This window comes from Thermobia domestica, chromosome 18 (assembly GCF_964235325.1).
Source record: "Thermobia domestica chromosome 18, izTheDome1.hap1.1, whole genome shotgun sequence".
Lineage (NCBI taxonomy): Eukaryota > Metazoa > Arthropoda > Insecta > Zygentoma > Lepismatidae > Thermobia > Thermobia domestica.
In genome coordinates this window covers 102,777,777-102,792,264 of record NC_137471.1, presented here as the reverse complement: position 1 = coordinate 102,792,264, position 14,488 = coordinate 102,777,777, and positions in this window count along the sequence as shown.

Genomic DNA, 14,488 nt, shown 5'->3' with positions numbered 1-14,488 from the left:
CATCAAAGCGTTTGAACGACAGTAAAGTGTTCAAGACATCAGTTCTGAATTGACTGCTCTCTCAGGCGGCAGATTTTTACACAGAGGGCTGTACCACGTTACCAGAGATGTCTGGAGGTTCGTGGCGACTACATTGGAAAATAGTCAAGATGTTTACTTGTCTTTACGTCAAACACAACAAATTTCTTCTCCTATCATTTCCTTGTCTTTAATATATATATATATATATATATATATATATATATATATATATATATATATATATATATATATATATATATATATATATATATATATATATATATATGCTCCTTAAAACGAGAATTTTCAGAAACTCTGAGATACGTATCTGCTTATCCTTCTTAGTTGACGGACTTGTGAGGTGCTCATTTTTTGCATAAATTATGATCCTGCTCTCCCCTTATAGTATGCATTTTAATCAAAAAATATGATTTATATATATTGATTTATTTGAATCGGTTCAGCCGTTTACAGTTTCACTTTTATATTAGAGTATAAATCTAATTTATTTCTGCCAATAGCTTGCGTCTACACCCCTAAGTTGGGAATCATTGGACAAAGGTGCAATTACTTTGTTCTCTGTTACTTTTTCTCGTAATTTCTTCTATATCATCTTTTCCGCTTCTGAATCGGAATATTTCTTGTCATTTTTTAATTTATTAGTTTCTTTCTTTATAATCAGGCTTACTTCCGGAAAATTTTGTGTGTGGGGGAGTCAAAATGTTAAGTTAGTGCATTGGTACATTAAAGCACGTGATCTGCATAATAATTATAAGCTATCACAATTTATCTTTCCTATGGGGAACCGGAGGTGTTAAGCTTCCTTGGAACTAGAAGTATTCCTGGAAAAACAATGTTTCATAACTCATCCAAAACTCCAATGGTGTTGTCTCACTTCTTGGAATCGCGTCTCCTAAGACAATTAAGTGTTACTTTTCAAGATTCGTAACTAATATTTTTTCTATGTTTGTACAGTTCGCGGCATAGAAATTGTTACAAAAAGTCTAAGTCCAAATTAATAACAAACTCTTGCCCCGTTTTCTTATGCATCCAGAAATATATGTTTCAATCAATTAGTAGCTTCTAGTACGATCCAACTCCAACTCCTCCTCTCCTATACCTCTCCTTGTCTAAAGCAATGTGTGTGACGTTGTACACTCATTCCATTCCGACGAAAAAAAAACAGGAATCAAATTTACAATGTTACAGCTCTAAAACAGTGTTTTTCATTCGTTTGTTCTAAAATATCTTAAGAGCCTAAATTTTAAACAGGTCACACAATCTTCCCATAGCTTCATTAATATTTTCAGTTACATTCTTTCCCTTCTTTAAAGACTGCAAGCTAGTAAGATGCTCCCTAAGAAATCTATGGAAATTGCCAATAACGGCAGTACGGTTTGTGCTTCCTAAAGTCTGTAATGCATGCACAGAGCTCGAGAATATCTACTGACAGTAATAAGTGATTCATTCAATGATTCATTTCATTTCTTTTCAGTAATTGCAACCAAATGTTTCAAGAGCGTCATTTGGGCAGGACAGGAGGCTGTAGTTTCTCCTCCCTTGAGTTTCACAAATGCATATTGTTTGATCAAAGGTATAGTAATACACTAATAAAAAAGTGAAAACCTTCCGTCGGCAGAGAATCTCCTCCCCCCCGAATAAAATCTAAAATGACACTGCTTTTAGCAACAAACCTATAGTTACGATAGCAAATTGCTAGAGAGCTTACATTTGGTTTCAAGAGTCGAAGGTTTGATCTCAAGCCATATGAATTCCTGGGCGACATTGAGAGAGAGATTGAGCGTGAGAGAGAGAGATTGAAATATGGAGACAGAGAGGAATTATTTATATACACAAATTTAGAACTGGGGAAAATTGATCGGACAGCATTCGTGTTATGATGAAAATTGTCATTTTGTGAAAGACAAGAAGGGTAGGTTTCGAACTGCGAGGATCACATTAGGCACTTGTCGAATTAAAGTGGAGAACACTTTTTAGAGCATCAGATGATTAGGAATGGATAGAAAGATTTTGAGAACTGAGGAATTTAGAATTTAAAAAAACCTGCAACTTCCGACACGGGTTTCGAATCGCTAACCTTGTAATTATCGAACCATGATTTTATCCATTCTGCTACAGAGAACTCTGTACTCATTCACATACGTTTCCTTTAGCTACGTTGAAAGCTAACTTAATGTAATATTCCAAACGTTGACTTGGTGGATGCGCCGTTCTGATAGGATATAAACCTCTCTTAACTTAGTTACAATGTGCATAATTAACTTCTCCTCTCAGAACACTTTTTGGGGCAGTAAAATTTGTTACTATTGTGTTAATTAGGTTACATTTGATAGAACCATCTGATAAAGTAGTGCCAAACCCTGTGCGTCATTGTTTGTTAGCTGAATGGTTAATGTAAGTTACTCCTACGTGTATGGTCTAAGCTTCGAATCAAGACCATTCTTATTGATTATTTTCTTTGAGCAACGCTCATACTGTGCATTCCACAAGTTCAATTTTGAAGCAATGTAGTCACAGCTAGTTTAATTCGAAATTATTTTCAAATATGATATTTGTTATTACATGCGTTTCTTTAACTTGCGATGTTTCAAACTTGATATTAAATCTTACAAGCTTAATGTAACTCATTTCCCTACGGCATATCATCATGAATGTTTGCTCAACGACGGCAGTCGATCGTTAATACACAATTCAGTTCTTAAATGTATGTATATATATTTAGAAAGTTTGACTCAGAAAAAAACGTACAGTGCAACATTGACTCTTGGAGGATTTTCAAACGAATTTACTATACGTATAAATTACCATCTCAACAATTTACTGTGGGTCTAAGACACTGAAACCATTGCACAGAGGAAAACGTGTTACAAGTAAAGAAAAAAAAAGTAATATAATACGCAACGCTCATACTGTGCATTCCACAAGTTCAATTTTGAAGTAATGTAGTCACAGCTAGTTTAATTCGAAATTATTTTCAAATATGATATTTGTTATTACATGCGTTTCTTTAACTTGCGATGTTTCAAACTTGATATTAAATCTTACAAGCTTAATGTAACTCATTTCCCTACGGCATATCATCATGAATGTTTGCTCAACGACGGCAGTCGATCGTTAATAAACAATTCAGTTCTTAAATGTATATATATATATATTTAGAAAGTTTGACTCAGAAAAAAACGTACAGTGCAACATTGACTCTTGAAGGATTTTCAAACGAATTTACTATACGTATAAATTACCATCTCAACAATTTACTGTGGGTCTAAGACACTGAAATCATTGCACGGAGGAAAACGTGTTACAAGTAAAAAAAAAAAAAAAGTAATATAATACGAAAAATATTGGTGTCAAATTCATAGTTTTCTGGTTCCAAGAGATGACTAGTGGCTAACAGATGGCACTCCTCACTTGTTTGTAGCCTTGCATAAATGGAAAATTGCTTTAAAAGTATATTTTACATTCAGGTATGGTTGTTTAAAAAAATCTTGTCCTTCAAGGGTATGTTTTATAATTATTTTCTACTGTATTTCTTATTTATAATAACATATTTTCTATACATATTGTATTCTAGGTTATATGTTTCTTATTTACATTTTACGTCTTACATTTCAAGAGGAGCTTACGACAATTAAGAGAGGCAGGGACAAACACAGAATGCAGGTCTTAGCAATTCAGACCTCTTGCCCCACGAAATCACTATTTTTCTGTAAAGTATATCTAATTTTAAAGATGATGACAGACATTTTAGTAAAACATGCCCTCAAAAAGGCTTGTCTAGACCTCTGCAAAGCAGTGAAAATTTTAGAGAGTGAGCAGTTAGCAATGTTTCCCCAAAAGTTATATCTTTGATAATTCGGAGTGTGATATCATTATTTGTTTATCATCACTTTTCACCCGCAGTGTATTGAAACGCAATAAAAAGGAACTGTTCTGAAGTCTTCACTGGTTCCTCCAATGATCTCATGTCAATAGGGCCAACCTTGGACATATCCACATCTGAAATATCACCTTTTATGTCATTGATCCCGAAAACTATCCATTCGACACAAAGATAGGTTATTTTCGATTCTTTTTGCCTGTCATTCTCCCATTGTCAACTCCATGCTAACCAAGGCTTAATTCGGACTTACGCAGCATCCACAGTGTCACTATTCATCTTTGCACATGAATTCGACACTAATATCGTTTGTATTTGACTTCTTTTACATGTCATCTTCACCTCTTGGTAAGGGTGGTTTCAGTGTTTCGCCCCCATAACTATGGAGAAATTTCAACCAACGTAAGTATGATTATAAATTACCATTTGAAAAATAACTGTACAGGTGATCTTTCTCGGAGAGGAATTCGTTTACTACATTTTCGATATCAATGTATTGGCTTTTTTTGCTTTCCATGCTGAATATAGGTTTTAGTGGTTTAATTTTTACGTTAAGGAGCAATAATATGGAACTTGTGACGATAATTATTTCACCTAGTAGAGGTGAATCGTTTAACAGTATAAGTGGTGTATGAGGATTAGTAATCGTACACAACAGAAACCTGGTAAACGAGCTCTGGTAGCGATAACGCGCATATAAGCGTAATCATGCACACAGATTATAGGTGCTAATAAAAGAACATAGGATATACACTGGAACGTATTTAAATATATTTAGATTATGCAATATAACGTGGGAACAATTAGAGTACAGGATGACTTGTATCTTGGCCTATAACAATAGAACCTTTCGCCAATCACACATACTGTAAGCCATCCACTTGTACTATTGCAATTCCAAGTAATATATAAGATCACTTGTATAATATAAACTCTTAGGCCCAATATATTCACATTTGCGTCTTGGATTATCACTTATTACACCCGATGATAGCAGATAAATACAGCGCTACACTGAGAACCAACTCACGGCACTATATGTTTTTGTGAATACATCAAGAATTAAAACTGCTAATGTATAGTAATATGGTAAAAATATATATATTAATAACCTTTGTCACTGAAAGAATACTATATCACGCTTGTATAAGCACTGGCTAAGACGGATTGGTACAGATAACCAATTATTTCATCTTCGCACATAGAGTCTCTGCAAGCAGCACCTTAGTTTCTCTTTCCACTATGCACAGACTATCCACTGTTTACAGTGTTGCTAACTCGGTGATCTCTTTGCGGGATGAGCAGTGGGACCATGGTTGGTCACAATATGGCTTCCCAGCGTGGGCGAGCTTAATTAGGTCAATCCTACTGAGCACTAAGCTCCAGAACCCATGATGGTATCCCTAGTTCCCCAGGTTAGCAACACTACTAGTCAGTCGATCGGTTTTCACTAGTTGTGTCTAAGTTACTTCTCGAATTCTTGTTTAGGATCTCTATCCACTGTTGCTCAGTTTTAGGTGTAGGATTCCATTTCCTACAATTGTCGACGGATTGGGGTCGAAGATTTTTCCCTGTCATCGGGTCCTTCAAGATCAACACTTTGTCGTCGATCACCTTCTCGCACCAGAAGGGACCTTGGTATACTTGGAAGAACTTGCTTATCTTTCTTTGTGCGAAATTGCTGAGATAATGAGTTCCTAAGAACACCCAATCTCGTGCCTTGATCTCCTTTCGGGAGGCTTGTCTCCCGTTATGGGCTTCATTTCTTCTTTGTCGTTTGGTTAACTTATTCGTATAGGCTTGGAGTAGTCGTCTGTCCCATTCCGCTTTTATGTCTTCCGGATCGAGATTTGTCTGGGTTAGTCCTAAATACATTTGCACATAGTAGTGTGGAGAATGATTCAACATTAATCCAGCTGGTGTCACTGCTAAGGAGCTGGAAACAGAATTGTTCAGGAGCATGATACATTCCTGCAAATGCGAATACCACTTCTCATGGTTCTCGTGGCAAATATGCCTCAATAGCCTGATGAGCTCTGAATGGTTCCTCTCTGCCCTATTGCTGGAATGATGATACGCAGTAGTGAAACCTAACTAGTGTGTTGTGCTGCCAGGAAGTCGGAGAGGCGCCCACTTCTAAATATGGTGGAATTATCACACACTATCACGTCGGGTCGCCCAAGGTGCGTGATGTACGTTGATAGTGATTTGATCACATGGCTGGTTGAGGCCTTGGTGCTAGGATATACTACAATGTAGTTGCTGAAAGCATCCGTAGCTGTCAATACGTATCTATAGCCATGAGTTGAAGCTGGCCATGCGCCCAAGTAATCAATACATAGTACTTGCCGAGGTCTAGAAGCTTGAAATACCTTAAGAGGTTGTGCAGGAGGGTGTCTATCTACTTTGTTTCTCATACACTCAACGCAATCTTGTATGAATCTCTACACTTGTTCTTTCATGTTCCGCCAAAAGAAGTTTTCTGATAATTTCGCATAGACTTTCCCCACACCGAAATGTCCTGTACGTTCGTGACTAATCCGCAGCATGTCCGGTACCAGATCGGCTGGAAGACAAATCCTCCATCGTTGTGGTTCCCGTGGGTGTTTCACCTCCAAAATACCATTGTCCAGGCGGTAGTTCTCCTTCCAATACTTCCACCTCCTATCATCTTTTGCTACTCGCGGATCCTTGAGGGCTAGGATAATCGGAATTAGGTCTTCACCTTGTTGTTGTTGAAGACTTAATAATACTGGTGTTAATGCTGAATTTCCTCACAGAGAGCCTCTGCGGTATTCACTAGGGTGGGTCGTTTTGCCACTTTTTTTCGGAACGAAATGTAATACCTGGCAAAAGTGGCCCACCCACATGGACATTACAGGTATAGATTTTTTTTGAATCGGATAATATCTTCTGTGAGAACTATTGCCTCAAAGTTTCAAAATTTCACTGAAAATTACAAAAAATACCAAAGTTCTTCATGAATTTTAGTTATGTTAAATTAAACATTTTTTGGTTTAATACATGTCAGTTACTTAGAAAACTGACATTCAAGTATAAAAATACCAGTTGTGTGCCCTTGGGGGGATAGGGATGCCTCCTCTGGGGCCGGCAAAGGGAGCAAATTCAGTACAATTAAGCGTTTCTACAGCTATTTTCGTCCTTGCCTTTTCCTTCTACTGGTGGTTCATAGTGGTAGCAGAGCATTGTTATTTTTCACCATGACACTCCCACCCCTCCACCTCACAATACTACAACGCCCTTCTGTCTCGATCTGCGTAACTCAGCGTCAGTATTAGGAACGAGCCGGATACGCTTCAAATTGGGCGCCATTTCTCAAGCGCTATATTTGGTTACTGTTGCCTTCATCTTATATGAATTGGCCGTTACAGATAATAGTTTGCTAAACACTATTTTCACAGAAAATTCTGTATTTCTTTTTTTTTAAAAAAAAGTCAATATTATTTATTATATCACAAAAATGACTTCAGTGACAATGAAGCAGAGGAAAGTTCTTCTGAGGAAGGGACCAAACCCAGAGACAGAACATCTAAACCGAAGCTAGATTTGACTGAAACTGCTATGATTGCTCAGAGATACAATGTAAGCGAAAGGGCTGCGGTACATATAACGTCAATTGTGCTTCAGGCAGCTTTAAAGGCTAGAATTATAACTTCTCGTCTAGCAACATAACTCTGCTTTAATTGTGGACAGGAGCAAAATAAGGGGTGCGAAACTTAAAGTTGCTCGGAATTTAAAAGAAAGTTCTAGAAATGATGATCCCATTAAAAGCCTATACTTTGATGGTCAAAGGGGAGACACTAAAACACACGCAGGCATCGTTAGAGAAGAGTACTTATCACTTGTGGCTGAAAATAACTCTCAATACATTGGTGACGAGACACCATTCTCTGGCTTTGGCCATGACGAGACCACGGCTATTTTCGAGTACATGAATCAAATCGAAGATGGATTTGATTAAGTTGAGGTTCTTGGATGTGATGGAACAAACACTAACACTGGTTAGAAGGGAGGTATTCGTCGAAAATTAAAGGAACTAACAGGCTATTTGTCTCTTGCATTTTAATAAACTGCCTTTCCGAGCTCTCTTCACGAATATTGGAGCTAATTCAAGCCCCTATTCTTACACAGGTCCCATAGGTTCAAAACTATCTGACTGTGAAAAGCTTCCAGTGGTGTCATTCAAACCAATAAAATGTGACTTACCTCATCATAGTCAGAACTCGGAAAACTCAGTAAAGACCTGAGATACTTATCTCAAGTCACCCATTGCTAATGGTCCTCGTCACGTCTTTGAGAACATTCACAGGTCTAGATACTTACCAAATGAATACCAGACTGTAATCCGTTCATCCATTTAGACAAATGCATTTCTCGCACTCCCAGAGAGTGTTCTTTTCGCCATGATGACTGATGGTCAACTTGCTGTCCGACAAGATGCATTACATAAGATTCTTAGTGCTCGAAAACACGAAACAGAGAATCTTCATAACACTATTAGATATAACATCATTCCCACACTGAATTTTGAGGCTAAGATTACACTGAAATGATGTTTTGGGAAAGCACTGATGTATTAATAACTGTACCACCAGTTCTAAGGACGGTATCAAACAAATAGCTCATGAACAAATTTTCACTTTCTAACAACACTGAGCCAGAATAGTCCTCCACCGTCTATGCATGCCACACGATGGCAGTAGTACTCACAGTGATATTAGTCACTGAAGCAGCCTCTCGATTATGTGGCAGTGATGCTAGAGACGGGATTATCAGGTCAACCTTAAATTCTAGGTAAGCTGTGTCTAAATCGCAGTCAAAGTCCCAATTTGTAACAATTTTTCCTGACAGTGACGAATTGGATTAGTTCATCCGTCCCTATATATGGTTAGTTGGTTTGGTAGGGTTGGCGCAGGAGCCTTAGGTGCAGCCACCTCCACGTAGTATACTCTGGAACGCTTGGACAGGCTATATGACCAGGTGAGCGAGGACCTGCGCAACTGCTTAAATGTACTGAATTTGCTCCCTTTTCTGGCCCCAGAGGAGGCATCCCTATCCCCCCAAGGGCACATAACTGGTATTTTTATACTTGAATGTCAGTTTTCTAAGTAACTGACATGTATTTAAGCAAAAAATGTTTAATTTAACATAACTAAAATTCATGAAGAACTTCGGTATTTTTTGTAATTTTCAGTGAAATTTTGAAACTTTGAGGCAATAGTTCTCACAGAAGATATTATCCGATTCGAAAAAAAATCTATACCTGTAATGTCCATGTAAGTAGGCCAATTTTGCCAGGTATTACATTTCGTTCCGAAAAAAAAGTGGTAAAACGCTGCACCCTAGTATTCACTGGTAAGTTTCCTCATCGATGGCTACCCGTGACAATGCGTCCATGGCTATGTTAGTTTTTCCTGGTACGTACACTACTTCGTACTCATACTGCTGCAACTCGATGGACCACCTAGTTAGTCTGCTGCTCCAGTTCCGTGCATTCTTCAACCACTTCAACGCTTGGTTGTCGCATAATACCTTGAATTTATGTCCTACGAGCCATTTAGACCATTTCCGCACGGCGAACATAACGGCTAAGCATTCCAGTTCGCTGGAGCTATAATTCCTCTCTTGTGGCTTCAACGTCCTGCTAGCATACTGGAGGACTCGTGCTTGACCATTATGCTCTTGTCTTAGACAAGCAGCTAACGAAACATGTGAGGCGTCACTCTGGATAATGAATTCTTTGTTCCAGTCAGGATGTGCCAGAAGTACATCTTTTTGCACTTGCTCTTTGAGTTTTGTAAATGCTTATTCACAATCTTCTGTCCAGGACCACTTGCTGCTTCCTTTCAAAAGGTTAAAAAGAGGTTGCGCAGTCTCCGCAAACTTCTCTAAAAAACGATGTTGATACTGGATCAACCCTAGCCAACGCTGCAACGCCTTCTTCGTCATTGGACGTGGGAAATTGATCATCGGTCTTACTGCATCCATATCCTTTGTCACGCCTTCTGTTGTTATCACATATCCCAAGAACTTTCGATTTCTTCTGCAGAAGACGCTTTTGTCCTGGTTGAGATGGAGATTAGCGAGACGAAAGGCCTGCAGCAAGTTCCTCAAATGGTCCAGATGCTCTTCAAATGTATCGTCTAGGATTTGGATATCATCCATGTACTTGATTAACGAGTCACAAAATTTTTCTGATGGGATCACTCGTTGCAGAGCAGCATTAAGCGCACTACTACCGTTTATGTAGCCGTAAGGCACGACACGGAATTCCCACTGCTGTCCTTCGAAAGAGAACGCTGTGTATTTTCTGGACTCTGGGTGCAGTAAGAGGGAATTGTATCCCTGCACTATGTCCACCGACGATTGGTACTTCTTCTTTTGAAGATTTCCCAGAACATCTTCCAGGGGTTCCGTTCTTACTTGCTTCAACTTTACGAAAGAGTTTAGTCCTCTGAGATTGACACAGTTGCGAATCTTGTTTCCATCCTTCTTAGGAACCACTAAGATTTGGTTATTGTGGATGGACTGACTGGGCTGGATTATCCCGCTCTTTGAGAGTTTCCTTATTTCCTCTCTCACTTGGTTCCGGTACTTCAGTGGTACAGGATAGGGTTTCCTCACTATGGGCTGATCCGTTTCTACCTCTATCTTGTATATAAAGTCACGGCAAAACCCCGGTGTCTCGCTGAACACATCTTGGTATTCCATCAGTAGTTCGTGGAGTTGATTTTGCTCCAACCCATTGAGAACATCCGCGCTCCTGATCGCATCATGGATTCGTGCACTTATGTTTTCGTCACCATACCCTTCCAAGGCACACACCCTACTCAGGTAGTTTATAGATGATCCTTCCTGTTCTTCGCACACCTCCATCTCTGGTGGGAGCGGCAGCATGCGGAGAATTCTCCTTACCTTACCATCGCCCCAACTCAACGTACGTGATTGGAAATCTATCAGGGCTCCCAATTCATTTAACACGTCTATGCCTAATATCAACTCTTCTGACAAGTGCTCTACTATGTACACTTTAACAGAGCACTCAACACCGCACATCGTTAACGGAATCACAGCACTGCCTCTAACTCCGAATTTCTTCCGTCCAGTAAAGTCAACTAGCACCACACCGTCTGCCTTTTCAATTCTAGGCCGGTACACATCGTGCGTGGCTTTCCTCCATGTGTCATAACTCAGGAGGGACGCTTCACTTCCAGTGTCGAGCAGAGCCATTACTATTACGTCGTTGATGTGTATTTTAATTCTAGCGTGCGAATGCGTCAGTTTGCCCTCTTCATTTCCCGTTTGATTGCCATTTGTTGAATGGGAGGAAGTGCTAGAAATCCCACACACTAAATATTCTTGAACAGGCCCCCAGTTTGCTTCACTGGTCCAAGCTGGGGGGTCTTGGCCAGCACATGTTAGTTTTCCGGCCAAGGTGTTGACGTATATACGCCATAACCGTCGCGAGATGAGCATTGGTTTTCTCTTTGGTTCGGGTTCCCTTTCTCCTCTACTGCTTGTGTTGTTCTGGACCCACTATCCGTCTCTCGTCTTTTGCGGCAGTCACACCTTTCGTTCTCTGGCGAGCTGCTAGTCACACTTCCTTTTGCTTGCCTCCGTGTTCGCTTATCGCGGTCCCTCTTCCACTGACGTCTCCTTCTACTTTGATTATTCTGCACTTCGTTTTCACTTGTTCGCTGAGCAGTCTTTTCTGCCTTCACCTTGTTCACTGGTACACTTCGAGCATTAGTTTGTTGCTTTTTCTCACCACTATTCTTGTATTTTCCTTCTGTACGATACAGCGTTTCCAGTCTGTCAACCATAGACAAAAGTTCAATGAGGTTATTGGGTGAATGGAGTATAAGTAGTTCTCGCACCCTTCGTGGCACTCGCGATATTAAATCCGCGATAATTACTTTTTCCGGTACAGTCGGTAAGAGTTCCTTCAGTCTGGAATTGTGTTAACACAAACTCACGCATACTACTGTGCACTCGAGGGTCGAACACTGTATTCTTACAAGTTACCAGTCGGTTCGCGGTTCGTTATCCGACTCGAAAGTAGAAAGTAATGCAGTCTCAAATTCTGCAAAAGTTTTAAAAGGCTGCGCTTGTAACTTTAGCCAACTATAAGCCGAGTGAGTTAACAGTATAGGTAACATTGGTAATAAATAGTCAGTGGTAACACCAAATGCGCTAGCTTCGTCTTTCAGATGTTGTAAAAATGTTGAAGCACTAATGCTACTAGACTCACCTGAATACTTTGTAAATAATTGTATGTCCTTAGGGTTAAGACTTACTGCATCACGACTTGTCTTGCACCTTGAAGAATTTCCTAACCCACGTATCCTACAGCATGGTTTCCTTCCCCGATGTGGGATACAGTCTTCTTCACTCCGTCCGTATCCTGGAGAAGCTAACGTCTTTGGTTCGGTGTGTTCCTGAGGACTTTTGTTATACTCATCACCTACACACCTACTCCCTGAACCAGTACATTTATATTTCCCGCAGGGCTGGCGTCTTCCTCTACTTTTACCTCCGTTCTCCTTAGTGGTTAGTTCACCTCTTGCCCTAAGCAAGCTGTCTTCTGACCAGTCCTCCTCCATGCTGGATGACTGCGACACCAAATCATATGCTAACTCAGTTTCTGATGCGTGCGATTCTTTGCATCTTTGGTTTGAATTACTAGTTCCATACCTGCTTGCCTGCATCGTGCCGTCGCGTGTTTTCACCTCTGTAGCCTGTCCCCTTGTCTGCAAGTCCACAAGGCTCTTAACTTCTTTCCAGTCCTTCTCCATCATAGAGAACTTTTGCTCGATGGTATCTTGCTTTGCCTCTATATGTCCAATTTGGCTTTCACAGCTCTTCCGTAGCTTATCTAGCTCCTGCCACATACCATTCGTTGCTGCTTCTGTTTCCTGCCTTACATCTTTCACTTCCTTGTTGATGTGCAAAATGTCTGCCCGCACTTCTTCTCTAAGTTGTTTCACTTCCTCTGTGACCCGGTTAATATTGTTCTTTACTGTTTGTATTCCCCATACATTTCCGTGAAATGTATGGACATGTTTCCTATACTTTCTGTAAGCTTTTCCATTCGGGCATCTGCTTTGTTTTGCTGCGTCCTCATGGTTTCTTTGAGTTCCTTCACACTTTTCAATAGTTCTAACATCATGTCTTGTTTGTCCATCGGTTCTACTGTGTATGACGCTGACTCACTGTCACTCATCTTGATGGTTCACTTAAAATATATCTGCACGGAACTGTATTGCAATGTTTTTTTTTGTTTGTTTGCTCTTGTCTGCACCTTGTAACTGTACGCACTTACAACTTATTTTCCAAGTCTCATAATCTTGTATGTGACGATAATTATTTCACCTAGTAGAGGTGAATCGTTTAACAGTATACGTGGTGTATGAGGATTAGTAATCGTACACAACAGAAACCTGGTAAACGAGCTCTGGTAGCGATAACGCGCATATAAGCGTAATCATGCACACAGATTATAGGTGCTAATAAAAGAACATAGGATATACACTGGAACGTATTTAAATATATTTAGATTATGCAATATAACGTGGGAACAATTAGAGTACAGGATGACTTGTATCTTGGCCTATAACAATAGAACCTTTCGCCAATCACACATACTGTAAGCCATCCGCTTGTACTATTGCAATTCCAAGTAATATATAAGATCACTTGTATAATATAAACTCTTAGGCCCAATATATTCACATTTGCGTCTTGGATTATCACTTATTACACCCGATGATAGCAGATAAATACAGCGCTACACTGAGAACCAACTCACGGCACTATATGTTTTTGTGAATACATCAAGAATTAAAACTGCTAATGTATAGTAATATGGTAAAAATATATATATTAATAACCTTTGTCACTGAAAGAATACTATATCACGCTTGTATAAGCACTGGCTAAGACGGATTGGTACAGATAACCAATTATTTCATCTTCGCACATAGAGTTTCTGCAAGCAGCACCTTAGTTTCTCTTTCCACTATGCACAGACTATCCACTGTTTACAGTGTTGCTAACTCGGTGATCTCTTTGCGGGATGTTTCACGAATACAAATACAAAACAATACGAAACAATTCACGAATACAAAATGGTCATTCTTAAGGTCTAGTATGAGTCATAAATTTGTCTGAAACGACAGTGTAGAATTGTTTCTAAGTTCTTCCACTCTTACTAAAAGTAATAATAATATTTCCGTTCGTCATTTTCAACATGTTCCATATATTCGTTCAACCAAAATTGGTAAAAACGAACTATTCTTTTTTGTATGTATATATATTGTTAAAATATCAATATAACGCAAATATATTCCAATGTATTTTACCCAAAGAAAGAGCGTTACTATGTATCGTGATGAAGACAAATCCTACTTAGATTCTGTTTAGGCATTTGAAGGTTCGATTTTTAAATTGTCCTGTAGCTGATACCTTCTTTTTTCCCTCTTTTCTTTCCAAAATATCTCTTATAAAGCAATTCATCCTTATAGAGGGTCCAGTTTCTTTTCATTT